The following is an 11,259-nucleotide window of genomic DNA, read 5'->3' on the forward strand; positions in this document are numbered from 1 at the left end:
TGGAGAATTTATTGCAAAAAAAAAAAAAAAAGAAAGAAAAAGAATATTTTGAAAGCTAGGTGCAGAATAGACAGTACACCCTGAGACAGAGAGGATTCAGGGCAGGCTGCTAGTAAGGATGAGAAAGTAAAGACTAGTACTGGGGAGACTCCTTTTATGGGAATCTTCCATGATTATCCATAAGGAGGTGGGAAGAGGCGTTACTAGTAAGCATGTTCTTGGTTGTCCTCTGGGTGCACATGTGCAGTAACTGTATATGCTTGTTGTAACATTGTATGTCTCATTAGCATCTTAAATCTTCCACCCACGGGTTTATTCTTTACTATTATAATGATCAAAGGGTCACTCTGAGGACAGGTAAAATCAAAATGTGCATTCTCTCTACAGGGGAACTACAGCTTCACTTGAATGAGTTCAATTACAATGTTAATGCTGAAGCTTATTGTGGTGATGGTATGGTCACCAAGGTTGTGACATCCTGATGACATGGTTACTTCCCTGACTACCTATCCTGCCTCATCATGAAATGAAGGAGAGAAGTAAAGTAGGACCTGGAAAAGGACATGAATTAATTTTTATCTGCATAGCTTTCCATTTTTGGAAATATGTATGTCTATAGATAGATTTCATGGATTTGATGTATTGAAAAATCATACTAGTATATTTAATATTTATTTTAAATTATGACAAATTACTTACAATGATAACATCATTATTTTGGTTAATACTATCTTGACTGTCAGTAAACTGCTCTGTGAGTTGAAATCATCTACTACAGTAGAAAAACAGATGGAATTGGTGACCTTAGTGAAGCTGACTTTGTAGAATTTACAAGCAGAAACTATATTGGAGTAGGTGGAAAGGAAAAAAGAAAAAAAGAAAAATTCCTATTACCATTTTTTTGGCCTGGGGAGTCACTTTCCTTCTTTCATGTTTATCATATTCAGATTTGCATTTGTTTTCCCTTCTCTTCAACGTATCCAAATGCAATGACAGTTTATAAAAAACATTAATTTGGAGAAAATAAAAGGATGTATTGAAAATGATGGAAAATAATGATATGAGCTCTTTATGTTCCCGTTTGTACTTCCCTATGTTGTTATTTACCTTAAGATAAACTAGAAAGTAATTCAGAAGCAGCCATACAGCACTTGACCAGAAAGATACTAAAATAAAAAAAAGAATATATGAATTGTTTAAACGCTGAAACCAGTAAAGAAAAGCAGACTAATTACATTAGCAGCATTGCTGGACATCACTGCCTTAAATTTTCACCTTGAGACATATAATAACAAACCATGAAGTTCAGTGGAAATGCACTGACTGACTGATCTAGGGACATTTAGTAGTTACTACAATGTAATCTTATTTTTCTTTTCTATATTTAATTTAATTTTATTTTAGGTTCTGGGATACATGTGCAGAACATGCAGGTTTGTCACATAGGTAAACGTGTGCCATGGTGGTTTGCTGGACCTATCAACCCAACGCCTAGGTATTAAGCGTCACATGCATTAGCTATTTATCCTGATGCTCTCCCTCCCCATGCCTTCCAATGTTGTTTCCCTTCCTGTGTCCATGTGTTCTCATTGTTCAGCTCCCATATATGAGTGAGAAAATGTGATGTTTAATTTTCTGTTCCTGTTAGTATGCTGAGGATAATGGCTTCCAGCTCCATCCATTGTCCCTGCAAAGGACATGATCTCATTCCTTTTCATGGCTACATAGCATTCCATAGGGTATATGTACCATGTTTCTTTATCCAATCTATAATTGATGGGTATTTGAGTTGATTCTATGTATTTGCTATTGTGAATAGCGCTGCAATAAACATACACATGCAGGTATCTTTATAACAGAATAACTTATATTCCTTTGGGTATATATCTAGTAATAAGATTGCTGGGTCAAATGGTATTTCTGGTTCTAGATCCTTGAGGAATCACCACACTGTTTTCCACAGTGATTGAACTAATTTACATTCCCACCAACAGTATAAAAGCATTCCTATTTCTCCACAGCTTTGCCAGCATCTGTTATTTCTTGAGATTTTTAATAATCACCATTCTGACTGGGGTGAGATGGTATCTCATTATGGTTTTAATTTGTATTTCTCTAATGATCAGTGGTGTTGAGCTTTTTTTTCATATGTTTTTTGGCCATATAAATGACTTCTTGGAGATGTGTCTATTCATTATCCTTTGCCCACTTTGTGATAGGGTTGTTTGGCTTTTTTTTTTCTTTTGAAATTGGTTTAAGTCCCTTGTGGATTCTGGATATTAGACCTTTGTCAGATTTATAGATTGCAAAAAATTTCTCCCATTACATAGGTTGTCTGTTCACTCGGATGATAGTTTCTTTTGCTGTGCAAACGCCTTTTAGTTTAATTAGGTTCCATTTGTCAATTTTGCTTTGGTTGAAACTGCTTTTGATGTTTTTGTCATGAACTCTTTTCCCATACCTATGCACTGAATGGTATTGCCTAGATTTTCTTCTAGGGTTTTTTTTTAATTATTTTACTTTAAGTTCTAGGATACATGTGCAGAACATGCAGGTTTGTTACATAGATATACATGTGCCATGGTGATTTCCTGCACCTATCAACCCGTCATCTACAATAGGTATTTCTCCTAATGCTGTCCCTCCTCTAACCCCCCACCCCCCCAACAGGCCCTAGTGTGTGATGTTCCCCTCTCTGTGTCCATGTGTTCTCATTGTTCAACTCCCACTTATGAGTGAGAACATGCAGTGTTTGGTTTTCTGTTCCTGTGTTAGTTTGCTGAGAATGCTTTCCAGCTTTATCCATGTCCCTACAAAGGACATGAACTCATTCTTTTTTATGGATGTGTAGTATTCCATGGCATGTATCTGCCACATTTTCTTTATGCAGTTTATCATTGATGGGCATTTGAGTTGGTTCCAAGTTTTCACTATTGTAAATAGTGCTGCAATAAACATACGTGTACATGTGTCTTTATAGTAGAATGATTTATAATCCTTTGGGTATATACCCAGTAATGTGATTGCTGGATCAAATGGTATTTCTGATTTTAGAACTTTGAGGAATCACTACACTGTCTTTCACAGTAGTTGAACTAATTTATACTCCCACCAACAGTGTAAAACCATTCCTATTTCTCCACATCCTCCCCAGCATCTAGGGTTTTTATAGTTTTGGGTTTACATTTAAGTCTTTAATCCATCTTGAGTTAATTTTTGGATAATGTGTAAGGAAGGGGTCCAGTTTTCAGTTTTCTCATATGGCTAGCCAGTTTTCTCATTTATTGAAGAGGAAATCCTTTCCCCATTGTTTGTTTTTGTAAGACTTGTTGAAGATCAAATGGTTATAGATGTCTGGTCTTATTTCTGAGATCTCTATTCTGTTTCATTGGTCTATGTGTCATTTTTGGTATAAGTACCATGGTGTTTTGGTTACTGTAGCCTTGCAATATAGTTTGAAGTCAGGTAGCATGATGCCTCTAGCTTTTTCCTTTTTGCATAGGATTGTCTTCGCTGCATGGGCTCTTTTTGGTTCCATATAAATTTTAAAGTAGGTTTTTTCTAATTCTGTGAAGAATGTCAATGGTAGTTCAATGGGAACAGCACTGAATCTGTAAATTACTTTGAGTAGTATGGCCATTTTCATGATATTGATTCTTCCTACCATGAGCATGGAATGTTTTTCCATTTGTTTGTGTCCTCTCTTATTTCCTTGACCAGTGGTTTGTAGTTCTCCTTGAAGAGGTCCTCCACATCCCTTGTTAGCTGTATTCCTAGGTATTTTATTCTCTTTGTAGTAATTGTGAATGGGAGTTCATTCATGATTTGCTCTCTGCTTGTCTACTTTTGGTGTATATGAATGCTTGTAATTTTTGCACATCGATTTTGTATCCTAAGACTTTGCTGAAGTTGCTTATCAGCTTAACGAGCTTTTAGGCTGAGACAATATAGGATTATGTGGTCTGCAAACAGTCAATTTCACTTCCTCTCTTCCTGTTTGAATACCATTTATTTATCTTGCCTGCTTGCCCTGGCCAGAACTTTCAATACCATGCTGAATAGGAGTGATGAGAGAGGGCATCCTTGTCTTATGCTGGTTTTCAAAGGGAATGCTTCCAGCTTTTGCCCATTCAGTATGATATTAGCTTTGGGTTTGTCAGAAATGGCTCTTATTATTTTGAGATATGTTCCATCAATACATAGTTCATTGAGAGTTTTTAACATGAAGGGATGTTGAATTTTATAAAAGGCCTTTCCTGCATCTATTGAGATAATCATGTTGTTTTTGTCATCAATTCTGTTTACATGATTTATTGATTTGCATATGTTGAAACAGCATTGCATCCCAGGGATGAAGCTGACTTGATCATGGTGGATAAGCTTTTTGATGTGCTGCTGGATTTGGTTTGCAGTATTTTATTGAGGATCTTCTCATCGATGTTCATCAGGGATACTGGTCTGAAGTTTTCTTTTTTGTTTTGCCTCTGCCAGGCTTTGGTATAGAGATAATGCTGGCCTCATAAAATGAGTTAGGGAGCTGGTACCATTCCTTCTGAAACTATTCCAAAGTACCATTCCTTCTGAAACTATTCCAAAGTACCATTCCTTCTGAAACTATCCTAATTTTTTTTTTTTTGAATTTGGAGTGGTGAGAGAGGGCATCCTTGTCTTATGCTGTTTTCAAAGAGAATGCTTCCAGCTTTTGCCCACTCAGTATGATACTAGTTTTGGGTTTGTCAGAAATGGCTTTTATTATTTTGAGACATGTTCCATTAAATACACAGTTTATTGAGAGTTTTTAACATGAAGGTCCAATGTTTTTGGAATAGTTTCAGAAAGAATGGCACCAGCTCCTCTTTGTACCTCTGGTAGAATTTAGTTGTAAATCCATCTGGTAATAGGCTTTCTTTTTGGTTGATAGGCTATTTATTACTGCCTCCATTTCAGAACATGTTATTGGTCTATTCAGGGATTTGATTTCTTTCTGGTTTAGTCTTGGGAGGGTGTGTGTATACAGAAATTTATCCATTTCTTCTAGATTTTTTAGTTTATTTGCATAAAGGTGTTTATAGTATTCTCTGATGGTTGTTTGTATTTCTGTGGGGTCAGTGGTGATATGCCCTTTATCTTTTTTTATTGTGTCTATTTGATTCTCCTCTCTTTTCTTCTTTATTAGTCTAGCTAGCAGTCCATTTTATTAATTTTTTTCAAAAAGACAGCTCCTAGATTCATTGATTTTTGAAGGTTTTGTTGTGTCTCTATATCCTTCAATTTCCTCGGATTTTAGTTATTTCTTGTCTTCTGCTAGCTTTTGGATTTGTTTGCTCTTGCTTTTCTAGATCTTTTAGTTGTGATGTTAGAATGTCGATTTGAGATCTTTCCAGCTTTCTAATATGGGCATTTAGTGCCATAAATTTCCCTCTAAACACTGCTGTAGCTGAATTCCAGAGATTCTGATATGTTGTCTCTTTGTTCTCATTGGTTTCAAAGACACATAACCATCAGATTCTCCAAGGTTGAAATGAAGGAAAAAGTGTTAAAGGCAGCCACAGAGAAAGGCCAGGTGACCTACAAAGGGAAGCCCATCAGACTAACAGTGGACCTCTCAGCAGAAACCCTACAGGCCAGAAGAGAGGGGGGCCAATATTCAACATTCCTAAAGAAAAGAATTTCCAACCCACAATTTCATATCCGGCCAAACTAAGCTTCATAAGTGAAGGAGAAGTAAAATCTTTTTCAGACAAGCAAATGTTGAGGGAATTCATAACCACCAGGCCTGTCTTGCAAGATCTCCTGAAGGAAATACTAAATATGGAAAGGAAAAAATGGTACCAGCCACTACATAAACACACTGAAGTATAAAGACCAAGGACACTATAAAGAAACTGCATCAACTAATCTGCATAATAACCAGTTAGCACCATGATGATAGGATCAAATTCACACATAAAAATATTAAACTTAAATGTAAATGGGCTAGTTGCCCCAATTAAAAGACACAGACTGGCAAATTGGATAGAGTCAAGACCTATCAATGTGCTGTTCAAGAGACCCATCTCACCTGGAAAGACACACAGAGGCTCAAAATAAAGGGATGGAGGAAAATTTACCAAGAGAATGGAAAGCAGAAGAAAGCAGGGGTTGCAATCCTAGTTTCTGACAAAACAGACTTTAAACCAACAAAGATAAAAAAAAAAAAAAAGGCAACGAAGGGCATTACCTAATGGTAAAGGGATCAACTCAACAAGAACTAAAAATTCTAAATATACATGCACCCAATACAGGAACACCCACATTCATAAAACTAGTTTTTAGATATCTACACGGAGACTTAGACTCCCACACAATAAAAGTGGGAGACTTTAACAACCCACTGTCAATATTAGACAGATCATCGAGATAATTAACAAAGATATTCAGGACTTGAACTCAGTTCGGATCAGGTGGACCTGACAGATGTCTACATAACTCTCCACCCCAAATCAACAGAATATACATTCTTCTCAGTGCCACGTAGCACTGCCTCTAAAATTGACTGCATAATTGGAAGCAAAACATTCCTCAGCAAATGCAAAAAAACTGAAATCATAACAAACAGTTTCTCAGACCACAGTGCAATCAAATTAGAACTCAAGATTAAGAAATTAACTCAAACCCACATAATTACATGGAAATTGAACAATCTGCTCCCGAAAGACTCCTGGGTAAATAAAGAAATTAAGGCAGAAATCAAGAAGTTATTTGAAACCAATGAGCACAATGAATTCTGATGGAAGCAAAATCATCATAAAATCCCCTGTGGCCAGCTTAGAAACTTAAAGCATAAAAAGTATTCAGCAATTTAATGAATTGAATTCAACGTAGATATAATCCACATTTGGAAAAATAAAATTTCTTTTGCTATTCAACATAAAAATTTTGGAAAGGATAATTTACCCAACCCCTGCCCACGCTCAGACACTGAACATAAATTTTTGCTCCTATCATCTGGAGGCTATGAAAATACTAACATTAGTACCAGATCAAAAAAAGAGATCACTGCTAACAACCTAGTTCAATCACAGCAACACTCTGTTGTCTTGGCCAATTGACTGTTTGAAGGACAAAAGCAATCACCTTCCAATAATGATGTGCCAAAATTTCTAAATTGTGATGAGCTGACTCCTGCCAGCACATTTAGAGGAAGTTAGGGATGGTTAAATTGGAAGATAGGTGGCTGTGCACACATTAAGCCAGAGAGTCAGATTAAAGATGTGGTCTCTAACTTGAGGGGTGAGGAGGTGCTGGGGAAAGAATAAAAATATTGTGGTTCTTGGGATTAGGATTGATATACCCACATGTGACTTACTACCACTGTTCGTAGAAAGCAGAGACATCAATTAGGCAAGGTAAAGAAAAGGGCCTAAATATCACTTTCCATTATTCTGAATTAATTACTGGAACACAGATACATCAGGAATGAGAGTACTGGGAAAAGATGAGAACATCATTAGACTTAGAGAACAGGCAAGGCAGGTCAGGGGAGACAGCAGGGCCTAGGGCTTCTAACCAAAGGTCACAAATAATTTATCTGAGTGTGAGAGAGGTCTTCAGAGTAAAATCCCAAACATTGTGATTCAGGGTTATGAATTGGCTGATGAAGGGAGTTCAGCACAACTTGAACACAACAGGCTTTCAATACCTTTTCATCAGCCACCTCCCCATCCCATCTCAGGTAAACCTGGGGACAAGCTTCTCTCTTGTGTAGAGCCAACATGGAAAGCAATGGCGAGCCCCTGGAAAAACTTTGATCTGATATGTACACATAGGTATAGATAAATATAGATATAGATAGGTAAATATAGATATCAGGTTAATAATAGCTATTTAGATAGATGAAATAGATATATGTATTGGCTTGGATCCCACTAGTCTTTGGAAATCTTAAGATATCCCAGGAATTTTTTCTAGCACAATTGTTTTTTAAAAAGCAACTCATTTTTGAAAGCATAACACACAGAATGAAAGTATACATGTCCTACGCACACAGTGACATGGTTCCTCACACACTGAATATATTGTGAAAGTAGCAGCATGTCAGAAACAGTTTGCTCAGGACTTAGAAGTCTCTCTAGTGCTCTGTGCCGGTCAGTACCTAAGTAAGACCAACTCTTTTGCCTCTGCCCTGGGGTTAGACACTCTCGCTTCTAACAGCAGTGATTATTTTTGCTAGGTACAGTTTCATCCATTTCGTATGTATTAATCTGATTGTTACAATAATCCGATGAGATCAATACTGTTATTCTTCCCATATTACAGATGAGGAAACTAGGGAGCATAATGTTCATGATACTTGCCATGGTCATATTGCTATTAAATAGCAGAGCGGGAATCCAAACCAGAAACTCTGGCTCTAGAGTCATACCCTTTAGTCACTAAATTGTGCTGTCTAAAATAGCATGGCAAGCTCATTCAACAGCCTGAATCAATACAATTAGATGTGTTTAGAGAAATAACCACTAACCACCACATAGCACTTTGTAGATTGTTCTGCACACACCTTTTGACTTCCTCCTACTTACGGCTCAGACCCTGTGAGCAGGCATCAATCTCTGAGGGAAAAAGACTTGCCCAAAGGCCACAGCTAAAAAGGAGAAGATATGAGCTAAGAACAGTTTGGGGTCTATTATTTTCTTCACTATTTCACAAAGGACAGGAGAAAACAGACCAAGAGGATTTCATGAGTAATCCTTTTCTCCAGTGAGGCCAGCTAGGCACTCTGGACATGGTTGGTGCTAAACTTGTAAGAAGTCCTATTCAGGCCCTGTCTCTTGACTGAAGATTTATGTGTTACTCAACCCCTCAGAATCCTTGGGGTAGCTGAGCTCTTCACTGCACTTATGCAGGTGACAGGAGGTCTATCTGTGACCCAGACAGACGCCATAGGCAGGTAAGACAATAATTGAGGAAATGAGTGAAGCACAGAGTGAGTAGGGCAAACACTGTGAGTTTGGGTCTCCAACAGGGTAACTTGTGAAGAAGAGAGAGAAAGAAGAACCTAACCTATCCTGATAGCCCACAACCTTGGGGAAACATGATATCCATTGAGTGCATGAAGTTTTCCATCAGCACACCTAGACTCAAATCCTAACTCTGCAAATCACTTGTGCACTCTACGTGGATCACCTTTTCTCTTGGCGTGCTGCTTTCTTCATTGATAAAGTAAGCTTGATAGTATTACTGCTTACACTGTAACTGGTGGATTAAAACATGTAACATATTATTTATTTTATAGATGGCACATATGTATTTTATAGATGGCACATAATCAATAGATTTTTTCTTTCTTTCCAGTTCTTTCGTAACACTGATGAAAGAAACGAAAAACAATGTTTTCTTTTAATGCCTTCTTAGTATTGAGTGCTCTCATCAATTCTGCATTCATGACAAACAACAAAGTCTAACTTAGATACATTAAACACAGAGAAAAGAGCACCGTACACACAGGCAGAACCAGCTATGAATCCTATCTCTGCCCCTCACCATTCACTAAATGGATGTCTTAAAGACATCACTTATCAATACTGATCCGCAGATCACTCCTCATATCATCTCTGCTAAGAGAGAAATTTATAAAATGCTACCAAAGTATGAGTGGGTTTTATGACTAGGCAGTAGAGAATAGGAAACCAGTGAATCAATAAACTCACAACGTGGTGGTTTGCAGACATTCTCTGCATGGCAGCTGAATATACTTCCCTAGAAGTATCCCCATCTGGTCAGAGATGGCCTTTACTGTGATGGCCATCCTTGTCCAGCCTTGCTTAGGTTTCAGTATTTTTGCAGAACTAGCATCCCTGGTGTACGAAGAATGTGATAAATGAGCTCTCTGAGCAGTCATCTACACTCTCTCTGAAGAGCATTTGCATTTTATTTATCCACATTAATAAAGAGAGCCCATTTGTTTGACGGAAGTAAGTAGGATTTCAAACTCATTTTCCTTAAGTTTTGCATGGTCTCAATTGGCAATAGGAGAAATGTAAAGGAAAATAACAGTTATGTGTAAACAAAATCGACAAAGTTGCACCATAGGGAATATAGCTAACATCTGCATAAAGGGTTTTTATATACTTTTAAGAGGGGCGTATAAAAGCATAATTCATAAGAACAATAAAAACTACAATTAATGCCATAAAATGAAATCTAAATAGAATTAAGAACAGGAAGTGAAGCAAATGGAAAAACATTATAGCCCACTAGTACTCAAAAACTATTAAACAATTATTCTTGAAATTTTAGATTATTAAATAAGCAGACAATATAGCCTATGAAATAAAGTATTAAATTTATATGCTTTGTGCCATTATATCCATTCCCTGAAATCAATCCTAAATAGAAATTGTAAAAAGGTTACCAAATTATATCTGATAATAGAAACACACATTTTTCTCCAGGTACTACCTTCTTGCTCTTCTTCCATTCACAGATAAACTTCTGAAAGAAGTTTCCATCCACTGTGTCTCCAACCTCTCCTCCTATTTACTCTAGTCAATATATTCCAATCTGGATTTTGCCAAATTAATTCTGGCAAACCAGCCCTTTCTTTTCCTAAATGTAAAACGTCATGTTTTAAACACATTTCTTCCCTTAAACACCCTCTTATCACAATTTTCTCCTGGTTGTCCTCCTATTTTGCTCTTGGATGTCCCCCTATCATTTCATTCAAACGCCTTTTTCAGGTTCCTCACTCTGTTCACTACATTAAGATGTAAAGGTCCTCAAGATTCAGGTTTTGGTCTTCTGATTTCACTACTCAATTTCTACCAGACCTCATCCATCCTTGGGCCTTCAGGAAAAAGGTATAGCCCAGCTCCTAAATGAACATCTCTAGCCATGCACTCTGTAAATTCCAGAACTGTGCAGCCAATTTTCAAGGCTTCAAGTCTTCCAGTTTCTGATGACAAAAACCACTTTTCTTTTGCCTATGGTTTGAGTTTATGATAGAGTTTAAATTAATTAATCGGTTGATTAATAGTTTTATTTCTCCCTCAGCAAAAAGTTTCAAGAGGGCTGAAGCTGTGTTTCCTTTATTCACTTTTCTATCCTGAAAACAGTCACATATCAAGTGTTTCATACAGTGTGAATGGAATGAATGAACTGAACTTCAATTGAGGTTGCAAAACCAACCTTGGCATTGATTTATTGAGTAAGGCCAGGTATGGTGGCTCATGCCAGTAATCCCAGCAGTGTGGGAGGCTGAGGTGGGAGGATTGCTTGAGG

The sequence above is a fragment of the Hylobates moloch genome, unplaced genomic scaffold (genome assembly GCF_009828535.3).
Source record: "Hylobates moloch isolate HMO894 unplaced genomic scaffold, HMol_V3 SCAFFOLD_19, whole genome shotgun sequence".
Taxonomy (NCBI): Eukaryota; Metazoa; Chordata; class Mammalia; order Primates; family Hylobatidae; genus Hylobates; species Hylobates moloch.